Genomic DNA, 16884 nt, shown 5'->3' with positions numbered 1-16884 from the left:
TTGAAGGTATTATGCCAAGTGAGACAAATCAGAGGGAGAAAGACAAATATTGTAAAATTTCGCTCATGTGTGGAATATAAAAAGCAAATAAAATAAATGAACAAATAAAATAAATGAACAAAACAGACCAAACAAAAACAAACATGTGGATACAGTGAACAGAACATTGGCTGTCAGAAGGGAGGGGAGGAGGGTGAAATGGGTAAAAGGTGTCAACTATATGTGATAGCAAGGAATTAAATTTTTGGTGGTGAGCACACTGTAGTGTACACAGAGGTAGAAATAGAATGTTGTACACATGAAACTTATACAATGTTATAAAACAATGTTGGCTCAATTTTAAAGAATAGTAAGGAGAGCAGTCGAAAATGAATTAGAGTTCAAGACATCAATAAGAGCTCATGTTTAGCTCCCTCACCCATCAAGGACCACACGTTCATGCGGAACCTGGTGCTAGACGAAACCTGGTGCTACCATGGGGAACCACTGGTAGACGACCTGCTTCTGGGTTGGGGTTTTGTACGCAGCAGAGCAGCTCCCTTGCTGCAAGCTATTGAAAGTCTAAAGAAAGGTTTGAAAAAAAAAAAGAAAAAAAAGAACTCATGTTTAAGTTTGTACCAGATACAGATAGTTATATATATGCTAGTGTGAAAGCCGCTCAGTCGTGGCCAACTCTTTGTGGTCCCATGGACTGTACAGTCCATAGAATGCGCCAGGCCAGAATACTGGACTGGGTAGCCTTTCCCTTCTCTGGGGAATCTTCCCAACCCAGGTCTCCCACATTGCAGGCAGATTCTTTACCAACTGGGCCACACTGGAAACCCATAGGAATTGCTAATAGATAAACGCATATGTTGTTAGTGGTAAAGAACCCGCCTGCCAGTGCAGAAAATGTAAGAGATGCGGGTTCCATCCCTGGGTTGGGAAAGTCCCCTGGAGGAGGGCATGGCAACCCACTTAAGTATTCTTGCCTAAAGAATCCCATGGACAGAAGAGCCTGGCAGGCTACAGTCCATAGGGTCGCAAAGAATTGGACAGGACTGAAGAGACTTGGCATGGCATGCATATGTATATGTGGGATTATTATGCATACATATATATCTTTGTTTGTCAGTGAGAAGACCTAAAAGAAACAACGTCCCAGTGAAAAAGAGCATATCTACTACCAAGATCATGGTTTCTAAAACCAATCTTCAATAAAAGGAACCAAGGCTTTTTTGAGAGATGGCTTATTCTAGGTCTAGGGCAGGAAACATACAAAATGAGCCTGGACCATTTTGTGTGGCCAGAAAGTAAGGAAGTGCCCAAAATATACACACACACACTTGATATGACATGTCAAAAGGAACCCAGAAGCCAAGTAAAAGAGCCTAGTGGCCAAAGTCAGAACAATTTGAGCAACAAAGTTAAGTAACATTGGATTATAACTCAAAGTATAAAATAAGTATTCATGAGTCCACAATGATATAAATATTAATAAATAAATGAATAAATGAATACACAGGGGAGAAAACACAAATCTCCAGTGCATAATTCCAAATAATGTAGACACACCACCCCAAGGAAGAAGGAGCATAACTCCCAACACTCAAGTGTAGACTGCACATAGAGACTTCCTTCCAAAGAATACAGTATTGAAAGGGGAAACAAAGAGTAACTTGACAGAAACTTTATCAGCCAGGCAATCAAAGAAAACATCAACAGTTATAAATCATGTTGATTGTATGTACCCTTGACATGTGATGAGAATGACACTTGACTTCTGTGATCTTCTTTCCAAAAACCTAGTCTAATCATGAGAAAATGGTCAGACAAATTCTAATATATAGCATTCTACAATATACTTGACCAGTACTCCTCAAAACTCTCAAGATCATCAAAAACAAGGAAAGTTTGAGAAACAGTTGCAGAGGAGTTCTAAAGAACTAAATTAAATGAGATATCCTGAAGAGGATCCTGGAAAAGAAAAAGGACATTAGGTAAAAACTAAGGGAAATGGAATAAACTACAGATTTTCCATCAATAACACATCAGTATAGGTTCATTAATTGTAACAAATAGTTCATTAATTGTAACAAATGGTTCATACTAATGTGAAAGTTAATTAATAATGGAGGAAATTGGAGGGACAGGGAATAGAACAATTCTCTGTACTACCTGCTCAATCTTTTCTGTAAATCTAAAATTATTCTAAAAACTAGTCTATTAATTTCTAAGAAGTGGTATATGATATAATCTTGACATTTTACCCAAAGAAAGGGGGAGGAGGGGCTTCCCTGGTAGCTCAGCTGGTGAAGAATCTGCCTGCGGTGCAGGAGACCCCAGTTCAATTCCTGGGTCGGGAAGATCCACTGGAGAAGGGATAAGCTACTCACTCCAGTATTCTGGCCTGGAGAATTCCATGGACTGTATGGTCCACGGGGTCACAAAGAGTCTGACAGGACTGAATAAACTGCAGACTTTAGTCAATAACACATCAGTACTGGTTCATTAACTGTAACAAATGTATCATACTAATGTGAAAGTTAGCTAATAATGGAGGCAATTGGGGGGAGGGGGAAGGGAAAAGGAGAATTCTCTGTACTACCTGTTCAATCTTTCCTGTAAATCTAAAACTATTCTAAAAACTAGTCTATTAATTTTTAATATACAATATAATCTTGACATTTTACCCAAAAAAAAGGGGGAGGTCCTTGGCTTAATTCAGTCATTAACCCAGTCTAAATTGAGTCCTTCCTACAGGTCAATCATGGAGAAGGAAATGGCAACCCACTCCAGTGTTCTTGCCTAGAGAATCCCAGGGACGGGGGAAGCTGGTGGGTTGCTGTCTATGGGGTGGCACAGAGTCCGACATGACTGAAGCGACTTAGCAGCAGCAGCAGCAGCAGCACAGGTCAATCAGGTACTGTGATAAGACACCAAAATATCAACAATGGTCATCTCTAGGTAGTGGAATTACAAGCCATTTTATCGTCTTCTTCATACTCTTCTACATGTTCTAAAATATGTGTTTTACATATGAAAAAAGTAAAATTAAAATTACTATGCAAGCATAGTGTAATATCACTCTTAGCTTAGACTGACTTTAATTTTTCACCCTCCTCTTCATTTCACTCAGCAGTAGTAGGTTGTACTGATTCACAGCTGGGAACAGTAAAGGAGGACACCCAGGCAGAATAAAGATCCTGTGGAATAATGATTCTGCGGAATAAAGATCCTATGGGAGATAGATGGTTGTAATGTATACTTTGTGCCTATAGATGTTAAATATATATGTATGTGTGTATATATTATTTTGAACTTCTACTTGCCTTACTAAATTCTTATAAGTAAAATATCCCATGTAACTATATTTGTATATACTAAAATTGTTAAAAGGGAATCAACAGGATCTAATTATCCCCCAACTCATTGGGGGATATTTGATACTTTGATATTTTATTATGACTTTACTTGTTAAGTTTCACTTTAAAATTACTTTTTTGCAGGCTTCATTGCAAAACACTTTAGAGGGCCATGTGTTTATTTAAGTACTTGTTCCTTCATCTGCAAGTGTCATCTACTCAGAGGAATAACATGGCACAAAGACAACCTCTTCCACCTGTCTCATCTTTTTTTTTAACCTGATCTAAAAATACTCCCACAACTCACTAGATGAACAAATTTATAATAAAATGTAAATAAGTCAAAAGCAAGAGCTATAGGAGGGATTATGCATCTAGTATTTTACACACTTCCCAATTCATTTTATAAGCCAGAATAACCCTGATATCAAAACTTAAAGATATTAAGGAAAATATCTTTAAAAATACTAAGGAAAGAAAACTACAGACCAACATATAATACATTTGCCTTTCAATTTAGAAGATGATGTTACTTACAGTGATTATGACCTGAAGGTGCCTCAGTAAGGCTGCTCAGAAATGCACTGCTCACCACTGAATAAGAAAGAGATTTCCACCTCCTGTATTTTAACCAAGTTCACCATTCTCTCTAGGTGGGTTTTCTATTAAGCAATCAGCCTTGTGCAAATAAAAACTCTTCTAATATAAATATCATGTCTTATCAAATCAGAATGCCTTAGGCATCTGTAACTACAAAGCCCAGAGTGAAAACCACCACTGAGTGACAACATTCCAGAGGTGCCTCTGACATCACATCCCTCACCGCACATAATACCCGATGGTACAAGGTCTATGACTAATGAGTGAGCAATACCACACTGGTATAAATGTCCTCACACCAAGGAGAAAAGACAAAATCAGAAATGTACCATAAATATTGTCATTGAGCACTTATTATATGCTGTATACTGAAAATGTGAACAAGACAGATCCAAACTAAAAGTTTACAGTCTACCAAAGAATAAAGACTTAAATAGACAATTAGAATAAACTGTGATACGAGTTATAATAAGAAAAGTGAGGGAGGCACACACCCATAGTAGATGCGCCTAGTCTAGAGGGAAGTAAGTTAGGGAGATCTCCCAGAGACCTAACCTTTCATCTGAAACCCCAAGATCAGCAGGTCGAGTATGTATGTTGGGGTGGGGAGGAGCTGGTAGAATGAGGAAAAGAATGGCACCAGCATGGAAACACCGTGTGCACAGGTCCTAAGGTGACAGATCTTAGTTCAGCTGGAGAAACTGAAAGAATTCTAACTTGGAAGCAACAACACAAAGGTTAGGGGTAAGAGCAACAGTGATGAAAGATTATTCTGGAAGGCAAGTTTGTAGCAATATACAGTATTTTGTACTAAAAGTAATCTATAATGATTTAAGTAAGTAAGTAAGTAAGTGAAGTCGCTCAGTCGTGTCCGACTCTTTGCGACCCCATGGACTATAGCCTACCGGGCTCCTCCATCCATGGGATTTTCCAGGCAAGAATACTGGAGTGGGCTGCCATTTCCTTCTCCAGGGAAACTTCCCAACCAAGGGATCGAACCCGGGTCTCCTGCATTGTAGGCAGACGCTTTACAGTCTGAGCCACAAGGGAAGCCTAGACTAATGATTTAAAGTCCCATATTAAAAAGATAAACACAGCTCTGACAAATATGCATCTTCCTATTATAATTCACAGCTTCCCTAAAACATAGATTTCTTCAGCTTCCAGGCAGCTTATGAATGTCTATTTCATCAAACCAGAGTAGGAAAGGAAAATAGGAAATGAAAACTGAAGGACAAGGGAAGGGAGGGTATGCGGGAACTTGTAGACACGATATAATCATCAGATCCCTGGGAGAAACCACTGCAGGGTCTAAGGCCAGCTGAAAAGATTCTGATTTGACAGGATGCACCCAAGATCTCTAGGTTCTGTAGACTGGTGAAAGTCTTTGACATTCTCCCAAGCCTCTCACCTTGTCCATTTTATGAGGCTACAAGGGGATATTTCGTTTACTTAGAGGAGAATGACATCTTAAGGGTCACATTTTTCAAACTACTAAAAAATAAAGGTTGCCTCCATCTATTTTCTAAGTACTGCTCATAACACACAGAAAGAACAAAATATTTAAGTTGGTGTTCTTTAATAGTTAGAAAAATTTTTTTGATATATTGTTTCTAAAATTCAAAAGTTCACTTCAATCAGCCTTCTAATTTGAAGGCAGGATGAATGACCAAATGCTGCTGAAAACAACTCCACCAACCAAAAACCAATCAAAGTGTTCCTAGAGGGGATATTTTGCTAAAGTATTTGAACTACTAAAGCAGAACTCACATTTCTGAAAAGAAGGATACCATAAATTTCTGTCTATACTTGCATTACACCCAAGAAAATATTTGAGATTTTTGTTGGCACAGGGTGAAATGACTCAAAACTAATTCTATTAAGTTTAATGCTGGGCAGTATTTCAGCCCTCTCATTAGTTCAAAACAAAACAAAACAAAAAACCCAAGTACTTGCAAATGTTCTTTAAACGTGAATGGTTGTCCTGGCTGGCTGGGCACAATCATAGAAATATCTGTTTTCTCACTGCTGCTGCTTTGACAGTCATTTTAACTTCAATAACCTTCTGCTGACTTCAATCATCTCTCCTTACCCCACCCTCAGCCTCCTGTCTTATCATAGCACCTCCAAGCCTGTTGGTAGCCACATTCTCAATGGGAGAGGAGGTCAGAGGTAAAGAGACAGGAGAGAAAGAGTAGGAGATGAGAGGAAATTCTGTTCTCCTTTCTCTCTGGGTCCCTTCACTGGCTCTCACCTCCTTTCTAGGTGAAGCCCATTCCCTTTCTCATTCTGGCTTATTCAATAGGCTCTTCCTTAATCCTGGGAACTCCAACCTAGCTCTCACCCAGCTCCTCATACCGTTCCCAGTCCTGACCATTGGAGTCATTCCCCAGTCACAACGCCACCATCAGAGCTTGGAGTTAGGGAACAGGGGATTAAAGGAGCGCTCCCACTAACAAAGAGGAAGCCAACAGAAGGGGGAATGGCCCAGGCTTCAGGACTGAAAGGGTTTCTGGAGTCTCAAATTGGACGATCATTCCCCATAAAAATATGCTTACAGAATTCTCCTCTAGGGAGCTTCCCTGGTGGCTCAGTGGTAAAGAATCCGCCTGCCAATGGAAGAGACACAGGTTCAATCCCTGCATCTGGAAGACACCCCTGGAGAAGGAAATGACAACCCTACGCCAGTATTCTTGCTTGGGAAATCCCATGGACAGAGGAGCCTGGTGGGTTACAGTCCATGGGGTCGCAAAAGAGCCAGACACGACTTAGCGATTAAACAACAATTCTCCTCTAGGTAAAATACCAAAGGGTTTGTTTTTTTTTTAATACATGACATACAATTAAGTTTAAAATTTCAATAAACAGTGCTCGCTTCGGCAGCACATATACTAAAATTGGAAAGATACAGAAAAGATTAGCATGGCCCCTGTGCAAGCATGACACGCAAATTTGTGAAGCGTTCCATATTTTTAAAAAGAATGCATTTGAATCAGTTCTAATGAGGTGGATGAAACTGGAGCCTATTATACAGAGTGAAGTAAGTCAGAAAGAAAAACTCCCATACAGTATACTAATGCATATATATGGAATTTAGAAAGATGGTAACAATGACCCTATATGCGAGACAGCAAAAGAGACACAGATGTAAAGAACAGTCTTTTGGACTCTGTGGGAGAAGGTGAGGGTGGGATGATTTGAGAGGGTAGCGTTGAAACATGTATATTATCATATGTGAAGAGGATCGCCAGTCCAGGTTTGATGCATGAGACAGGGTGCTCAGGGCTGGTGCACTGGGATGACTCCGGGGGATGGGATGGGGAGGGAGGGGGGAGGGGGGGTCAGGATGGGGAACACATGTGCACCGGTGGCTGATTCATGTTGATGTTTGGCAAAAACCACTACAATATTGTAAAGTAATTAGCCTCCAATTAAAATAAATTAATTAATTTAAAAATAAAAAAATAAAACAAAATAAAATTTGAATAAACAACCTTTACTGGGTGAACATGTAAGTTTTTGAGATCAATTTCCAAAATATATAATAAAAAATTATACATAGCTTCTAATCCTGATCTATGAGAACCATTGTCCTTTCTTGTCCGGCATTAGCACTAATGCCCCGAACAGTCTTATCAGAGAAATACATAATTTTATGATCCACGAAATAGTGTTTAAAAATGGGATGGCCTGGGAATCAACTTAGAGAACATGGTTCTTTTTCCCACGTGGGGAAAAAAAGTATTAATAAAGAAAACACCTAAGTAAATGTTAGAAAACAATCTACTCACTATTTAAAAAAAAAAACAAAAAACACAAAATCTAGGGGCAGGATGCTACTTCAGACTCCTTTTAATTTTCAAGGATACCTACATCTTTTCTAATTAAAATGCTTAATTTATCTTATAGATACTTAACTCTGAACACTTTGAAGGAGTTAAAGCCTTAAAGACGAGATGTGACCCTTTGAGGATGAAGCTGCTGCTGCTAAGTCACTTCAGTCGTGTCCGACTCTATGCAACCCCATAGACAGCAGCCACCAGGTTCCCCCGTCCCTGGGATTCTCCAGGCAAGAACACTGGAGTGAGTTGCCATTTCCTTCTCCAATGCATGAAAGTGAAAAGTGAAAGTGAAGTCGATCAGTTGTGTCTGACTCTTAGCAACCCCATGGACTGCAGCCCACCAGGCTCCTCCATCCATGGGATTTTCCAGGCAAAGTACTGGAGTGGGGTGCCATTGAGGATGAAGATGGAAACTTATCTGGAAAGGAGGCATATAGAAAATGTTGGGATTGTGGAGAAGAGAAAGGGGATCAAGGAGAGGAGGGACTCCTCTCAGGAACCCATCCCAGGAGTCCTTTGTTTGAACTGATGTCCCATAGGTAGGGAGTACAGATCTGCATCATCCTCAGGACTTCCCTGAGTGAGCTGCTAACAGTAAGACAGCCTTTCCAGTAACAGACTATGGCCACGCACTTGGCCATGCCTAACAAATCATGCCTGCCAAATCAAAACAATCTCTACCTTGGAAATAACAGAAGACCACATTTCATTCCAGATATTTGGGCATTCTATTTAATTAAGTGTCACAACTTTCCCTTTAGTAACATATTGCTATTTTACAGAAGCACCCTGGTTACTGATCCAACTTCTACAAAGTCTCATTGACAGCTTCTGATAGAAACAAACAAAAAATAATCATTACTGATTCCTTGTCACAAATATACTGAAGGTATCGGATCATTAGTATTTCTGCAGTAACTTAAATATCTCAGTAAAATCAAACTTCTGAAACTTCAGTGTTTAATTTTCCTACTTTAATGATGGAGGGCTTCCCAAGTGGCTCAGTGGTAAAGAATCTGCCTATCAATGCATGAGCCACAGGAGACATGGGTTAGATCCCTGGGTGAGGAAGATCCCCTGGAGGAGGAAGTGGCAACCCACTCCAGTATTCTTGCCAGGGTAATCCCATGGACAGAGGAGCCTAGCCGGCTACAATCCATGGGGTCAGAGAGAGTCAGACATAACTGAGCATGTATGCACACACGATGGAAGCCTTCATTGAATCTTGTCTTGCTTATTTTCACACCAATTAAATAAAATTATCATAGTAAGGGGGGAGGAAACGACTTTTACTGTGCTTAAAACTTGTTTTAAACCTTGCATTAAATTTTTCATCTGGCAATCAATTGTAATCCTTTAAGGCATATATTTTGCTTTTTGTTAAGAGGTAAAACTTGTTGGCAACACTAAAATCATACCGACCAGCTTTGTTTTAGCTTGCAGGAAGTTGTCAGCATACAATAGAGAAAATGTCAACATGTTCTCCTGTGGTTTGCTTCACCTGCTGATTGTTTCTGCCCCATGACCCAAGAAATGTGTGGTGTTTATATTTTTAATTCCTCTACCTCCTGAAGGTGAAAAAAATGACAATAACTATACACATATAGCATAGAGAAAACAAAAACTGGAAACTAAAACACAGATAGTACTATAGATTAAGTTTTAACTACTGACCAGTCTGCAAATCTGAATTAACACTTCTGCAATCTTCACTGAATCTATCCTACAGAAATATTTGCATATATAGGCAAAGATGCAGATATGTTCTCTACAGCACTATGGAAATATTTAAAAAATTGTAAACAATCTAAACATCCTTTAATAGGGGAATAATTAAATTTGAAACACTGTACAATAGTTTAAAATGAATATATATATGAATATATACATAGATTTATATGGGAAAGCTTACAATGGTGTGATGTTAAAAAACCAATTTCTTTTTTTCTGTTTTTCATTGAACTATAGTTGATTTACAGTATTGTGTTAGCTTCAAGTATATAGCAAAGTAACTCAGATACACATATATATTCTCTTTTACAGATTCTTTTCCAATATAGGTTACTGCAAGATATTGAATATAGTTCCCTGTGCTACAGAGTAAATCTTTGTTGTTTATCTATTTCATATATAGTGGTGCATATCTGCTAACCCCATACTCCTAATTTAGCCCTCCCTGCCTTCTCCTTTGGTAACCTTAAGTTTGTTTGTGAGTCTGTTTCTGTTTTGTAAGTAAGTCCATTTGTATTATTTTTAGATTTCATGCATAAGTGTTATCATATAATAGTTGTCTTTCTCCGACTTACTTAGTACAATAATCTCTAAGTCCATTCATGTTGCTGCAAATGGCAATATTTTATTATTTTAAAATATTTATTTATTTGGCTGCACCAGGTCTTAGTTGCAGCATGTGAGATCTTGTTCCCCGACCAGGGATTGAATTTGGGTCCCCTGCATTGGGAGCTCAGAGTCTTAGCCACTGGACCACCAGGGAAGTCCCTATTTCATTATTTTTATGGCTGAGTAATGTGATATATATACATATCACATCTTCTTTATCCATTCAACTGTCAGTGGACAGTTTAGTTGCTTCTATCTCTTGGCTATTATAAATTGTGCTGCTATGAACACTGGGTTGTATCAGTTCAGTTCAGTCGCTCAGTCGTGTCCGACTCTTTGCAACCCCATGAATCACAGCACGCCAGGCCTCCCTGTCCATCACCATCTCCTGGAGTTCACTCAGACTCACGTCCATCGAGTCGGTGATGCCATCCAGCCATCTCATCCTCTGTCGTCCCCTTCTCCTCCTGCCCCCAATCCCTCCCAGCATCAGTCTTTTCCAATGAGTCAACTCTTCACGTGAGGTGGCCAAAGTACTGGAGTTTCAGCTTTAGCATCAGTCCTTCCAAAGAGCACCCAGGGCTGATATCCTTTAGAATGGACTGGTTGGATCTCCTTACAGTCCAAGGGACTCTCAAGAGTCTTCTCCAACACCACGGTTAAAAAGCATCAATTCTTCGGTGCTCAGCTTTCTTCACAGTCCAACTCTCGCATCCATACATGACCACAGGAAAAACCATAGCCTTGACTAGACGGATCTTTGTTGGCAAAGTAATGTCTCTGCTTTTCAATACGCTATCTAGGTTGGTCATAACTTTTCTTCCAAGGAGTAAGCATCTTTAAATTTCATGGCTGCAGTCACCATCTGCAGTGATTTTGGAGCCCCAAAAAATAAAGTCTGACACTGTTTCCACTGTTTCCCCATCTATTTTCCATGAAGTGATGGAACCAGATGCCACGATCTTCGTTTTCTGAATGTTGAGCTTTAAGCCAACTTTTTCACTTTCTCCTCTTTCACTTTCATCACGAGGCTTTTGAGTTCCTCTTCACTTTCTGCCATAAGGGTGGTGTCATCTGCATATCTGAGGTTATTGATATTTCTCCCGGCAATCTTGATTCTAGCTTGTGCTTCTTCCAGCCCAGCGTTTCTCATGATGTACTCTGCATATGTTAAATAACCAGGGTGACAATAGACAGCCTTGATGTACTCCTTTTCCTGTTTGGAACCAGTCTGTTCCGTGGCCAGTTCTAACCTTTGCTTCCTGACCTGCATACAGGTTTCTCAAGAGGCAGGTCAGGTGGTCTGGTATTCCCATCTCTTTCAGAATTTTCCACAGTTTACTGTGATCCACACAAAGGCTCTGGCATAGTCAATAAAGCAGAAATAGATGTTTTTCTGGAACTTGTGTATATCTGCTCAAATCAGAGCTTTCGTCTTATCTAGATATATGCCTCGGAATGGGACTGCTGGATCATATGGCAGTTCTATTTTTAGTTTCTTAAGGAGCCTCTGTATTGTTTCCCACAGTGACCACACCAATTTACCTTCCCACCTACAATGTAGGAAGGTTCCCTTTTTTCCACACTCTCTCCTGTATTTATTGTAGACTTTTTAGTGATAGACATTCTAACTGCTGTGAGGTGATAGCTCACTGTAGTTTTGATTTGCATTTCTCTAATAATTAGCGGGCTTTCCTGGTGGCTCAGCAGTAAACAATACACTTGCCAATGCAGGAGACACAGGTTTGATCCCTGGATTGGGAAGATCCCGTGGAGAAGGAAATGGCAACCCACTCCAGTTTATTCTTGCCTGGGAAATCCCATGGACAGAGGACCCTGGTGGGCTACAGTCCATGGGGTCGCAAAGAGTTAGACACAACTTAGAGACTAAACAACAACAACAATAATTAGCAATATTGACCATCATTTCATGTGCCTCTTGGCCATCTGGATGTCTTTGGAGAAATGCCTGTTTAGTTCTTCTGCCCATTTTTCAATTGGGTTGTTTGTTTTTTTGACATTGAGTTGTATGAGCTGTTTGTATATTTTGGAAATTAAGTCCTTGTTGATCACATAATTTGCAAATATTTTCTCCCAGTCTATAGGCTGTCTTTTTGTTTTGTTTATGGTTTCCTTTGCTGTGCAAATGCTAAGTTTGATTAGGACCCATTTGTTTTTGCTTTTATTTCTATTGCTTTGGGAGACTGAACTAAGAAAACATTGCTGCAATTGCAGGCTCATGCAACTGCTGAGCCTGTGTGCTGCAACCACTGAAGCTTCAGTTGGTTCAGTGGTTGCAGCACACAGGCTCAGCAGTTGCAGAAAATGTTTTGCCTATACTCTCTCCTAGGAGTCCTATGATGTCATGCCTTATATTTAAGTCTTTAAGCCATTTTGAGTTTGTGTGTGTGTGTATGTGAGGGAGTATTCTAACTTTATTGATTTACATGAGGCTGCCAGCTTTCCCAACACCACTTGCTGAAGAGATTGTCTTTTCTCCAATGTATAGTCTTGCCTCATTAGTTAAAGATTAATTGACCATAAGTAGTATGTGTTTATTTCTGGGCTCTCTATTCTGTTCCATTGATCTATATGTCTGTTTTTGTGCCAAGACCACACTGTTTTAATTACTGTAGCTTTAAGTATTGTCTGAAGTTTGGGAAGGTTTATGCCTCCAGCTTTGTTCTTTTTCCTCAGGATTGCTTTGGAAATTCTGGGTCTTTTATGATTCCATATACATTTGGATTATTTGTTCTAATTGTGTGAAAAATGTCATGGATAGTTTGACAGGGATTGCACTGAATCTGTATGTTGCTTTGGGTAGCATGGCCATTTTAACAATACTAATTCTTCCAATCAAAGGTCATGGGATGTCTTTCCATTTCTTTGAATCATTTTCAATTTCCTTTACCCATGTGGTATAGTTCTTAGCACATAGGTCTTTCGCCTCCTTGATTAGGTTTATTAGGTATTTTTTGTACACAATTTTTTTAATTGATTAAAAATTTTTTTTGGTTGCACCGGGTCTGCATTGCTGTGCATGGGCTTTCTCTAGTTGCTTCTCATTGTGGTGGCCTCTCCTGTTGTAGAGCATAGGCTCCAGGTATGCGGGCTTCAGTGGTTGCAGCACGCAGGCTCAGCAGCGGCAGTGTGTGGCTCTAGGACACAGAGGCCTCAGTAGTTAGAGCACACAGGCTCAGTATTTGCAGCTCATGGGCCCTGGAATGCATGGGCTTTAGAAGTTGTGGCTCACAGGCTCTAGGGTGTGGGCTCAGAAGTTACAGAGCATGGGCTTAGGTGCTCATGTGGAATCTTCCTGAACCAGGGATTGAACTCGTGTCCTCTGCACTGGCAGGCAGATTCCTACCCACTGCACCACCAGGGAAGTCCCTGGACACAGTATTAAATGCAATTGTTCTTCACTTTCTCATAGTTCATTGTTAGTATAAAGAAATGCAAAAGATTTCTGTATATTAATCTTGTAACCCGCAACCTTGCTGAATTCATTTATTATTCCAATAGTTTTAGTGTGGAGTCTTTAGGATCTTCTATATATAATATCATCTCATATGCATATAATGACAATTTTGCCTCTTCCCTTCCAATTTGGACACCTATTTTTTCTTTTCTTTTCTGATTGCTGTGGCTAGGTCAAGTAATCTATATTCTTTTATGTTGTACAAATATTCTACAGTAAAAATGTATTCATAAGTTATTTTTGTAATTAAAAAATATATGGACCATAACACCTACCAGAATACCTAAAAATAAAGAATACAACATCAAGAGTTTGTGAGGAAATGGAGTAACTGTAATTCTCATATACTGTTGGTGGGAGTGTAAAAGAGGTTATAATCACTTTGGGAAACTGGTTTCCAATAAAATTAAATGTATTTATACCATAAGACTGGAGAAGGAAATGGCAACCCACTCCAGTGTTCTTGCCTGGAGAACCTCAGGGACGGGGGAGCCTGGTGGGCTGCCGTCTATGGGGTCGCACAGAATTGGACACGACTGAAGCGACTTAGCAGCAGCAGCATTCCATAAGACCCAGTAATTCCATCCTAGATCTTTATTCAGGAGAAATGAGTGTTTATGTTACAAAAAAAGTTATACAAGAATTCTCATAGCAGCTATAATCATAGTAACCCAAAACTGAACAATTCAATTGTTCATCAGAAGAAAAATGAATAAGCAAACAACGGAATACTCACACAATGGATTACTACTTAGCAAAAGGATAGATAAATGATACACAGAACAACATGGATGAATCTCAAAAATATTATATTGAGGACAGACACAAAAGAGATCATACTGATTTATGAAATTCCAGAACTGGAAAGGAACTTTATTGGGAGATGGAAGTGTTTATGTCTTGATGTGAGTTGTAGTCACACAGGTGTATACATATATGAAAGTCATTCAGTTGTAACACTTAACGCTAGTGCATTTTATATACATTAATCACATCTTAATAAAGTACTGGGAAGGAAGAAAAGAAGAGGGAGGGATCAATGGATGAAGAGGCTCACACAAAGTGCTATCAAAAAGGAAAATTTATTTTAAAGGGAGGGTGATTTTAAGGAAATTTATTACAATGCAGTAAAGAGAGATTGTCTATAACTTTCTAAGTTCCCAGGACACTTCTCATATTTGATTTATAATATACAGTACCTTAATTAATTCCAACTTAACTATCACATTGGTGTATGTATAAATATGTGCCATTGGATACATCTTAGCAAAGCTCCTATTATGTGAATAAAAATTTTATTTCCCCCATAACATACTAATATTAGAATATCAACAATGTTAGACGGAGATCCTAGATGAAATTTAAGTAATTCATAAATAATTTTATCAAAGCCATAAGCTTTCAGGAAAGCTTGCTCTCTGGATACTAAGACCACTCTGTTTCTGAGCCTACATCTGTCCTATCTTCCATGTAAAAACTGGATAGTAAAATTAAACAGTGGAACTCAAAGACTCCAAACCTGAAAAGCCATCTGTTAGAATCACCTAACCTATAATGCAGCACTGGTAAACCAGAAAAAGCAAGCAGTGAACTTGGAAACACAGGGGAAATAAATATGAATAAATGTAGCAGAAATTATAGGATTTCTGTACAGTGTAATGGTTCATAATGTGAAAAATTAGATCTATTATAGTTATGTCAATATGTTAAGATTCTCCGATGATGGTAGAACTTGAAATTTATCTTATTTTTCCTATATTTAAAGTGATTAAAAATTGTTTAAGTATTACACTTATATAATGAGTTAAAAACGTTATTCTCTTAACAGCATTAGAATTCCTCTTAGGAAGAGAATCACCATTGTTTGGCAAAGTAACCTGTTTCTTTCTGTGTGTGGGTGTTAGTGGGAGCCTAAACCAATAAACAGACAGTGAAACCACCTTTCTGTGTGGCAAGAGAAAAAAACCTTTTTTTTGTTTGTTTTGCTCCAGACAGGATACAGGGAGAAAGTGCCAGTGAGAAAGCATAAGGCTGAGAACTACATCAGGTGAAAGGCCAGAGGGCATTGTCTCATGACTGGATTGGCAAAAGGGAGTTCAGGAACAGGAATGCCTAATATTCAATATGAAATATTTTGCATAACTGCCATGGAAACCCTTCCTCCCTCTCCCTGTACCCCCTGACTCTGCAGTGATGTTTTTGACACTCACAGGGACTTCATGTGGACAGGACTTTGTGGAAATTGAAGACAAGGATATATGTCACGGCCACAGTTTCTCAACCCTGGCCCTACTGACATTTGGGGCTTGATAATTCTTTGCTGTAGGGCTATTCAATGCATTGTAGGAAGTTGAACAGCATCACTGGCCTCTACCCATTAGCTACCAATAGCACCTTCCCTAGTTGTGACAACAACAAAAATGTCTCCAAGTGTTGCCAAATGCCCCCTGAGGGACAAAACCACCCCATTTGGGAACCATGGAAGCAGGGGAACCTGGAAGGAAAGGTAACCTTGAGAATGCACACCCCTTGAGAATTCTTCAGATTTTGAGGAGATATTTGGGTTCCCACAATGAGGAATAGATCTTGCCTAGAGTTCTGAACTCCCTCATAGCTCAGTCGGTAAAGAGTCTGACTTCTGTGCAGGAGACCTGCGTTCAATCCCTGGGTCGGGAAGATCTCCTGGAGACAGAAGTGAAAACCCACTCCAGTATTCTTGCTTGGAGAATACCATGGACAGAGGAGCCTGGCAGGCCTCAGTCTATGAGGTCACAAGAGTTGGACACGACTGAGCGACTAAACACACACAGCAGAGTTCAAAAGGCCTGGGCAGCCCAGCTAACATCTAGGACATACCCATAATGAAACTAAAATATTTCTACCAATTAAAAAAATTCTGTTTATTAAAATAGAAAGGGAGAAGGGAAAGATTGAACCTTTTTTTTAACTGAGAAATAATGCAAAAATACTATTTACAGAAACACACATGCGTACAAAGCATTCTATGTAACAAGGTAAGGAACACATGTCTTTCTTAAGTTAGCAAGGAAGCTAACTTCCTCTTTCCTTCCTCCAAAAAGTTCTGATCTAAGGAAGGAAATGAAGAACATCCTGAAAGAACCCCTACAAACCTCCTCTAATTTGGAGGAGCAAGGATGACCCACTGACCCAAGCAAAAGGCCTATAAGTTTTCCTGTGGTGAAGCAGTTGCAGGAAGAGAGATCAACAGGACTTCCTCAAAGAAAAAAACTTTTTTTAAAATTTTATTTACCAAACATAT

At 39.3% G+C, this 16884-nt stretch overlaps 1 protein-coding gene and 1 non-coding gene across 2 annotated transcripts in view; one reads left to right on the top strand and one right to left on the bottom strand.

The window, feature by feature from the left end:
* Nucleotides 1-16884, bottom strand: part of SKAP1 (src kinase associated phosphoprotein 1) — a 306061-nt gene that overhangs the window by 281024 nt on the left and 8153 nt on the right. The gene's annotated exons all lie outside the window — the stretch shown is intronic.
* Nucleotides 6812-6918, top strand: LOC112442759 (U6 spliceosomal RNA). Its single transcript, XR_003031055.1, has one exon. It is a non-coding gene; the product is annotated as a U6 spliceosomal RNA (small nuclear RNA).

Source organism: Bos taurus, chromosome 19, assembly GCF_002263795.3.
Source record: "Bos taurus isolate L1 Dominette 01449 registration number 42190680 breed Hereford chromosome 19, ARS-UCD2.0, whole genome shotgun sequence".
In the NCBI taxonomy this organism is placed as follows: Eukaryota; Metazoa; Chordata; class Mammalia; order Artiodactyla; family Bovidae; genus Bos; species Bos taurus.
The sequence above is the reverse complement of the archived record's forward strand: the minus strand, read 5'-3'. Positions and strand labels throughout refer to the sequence as shown.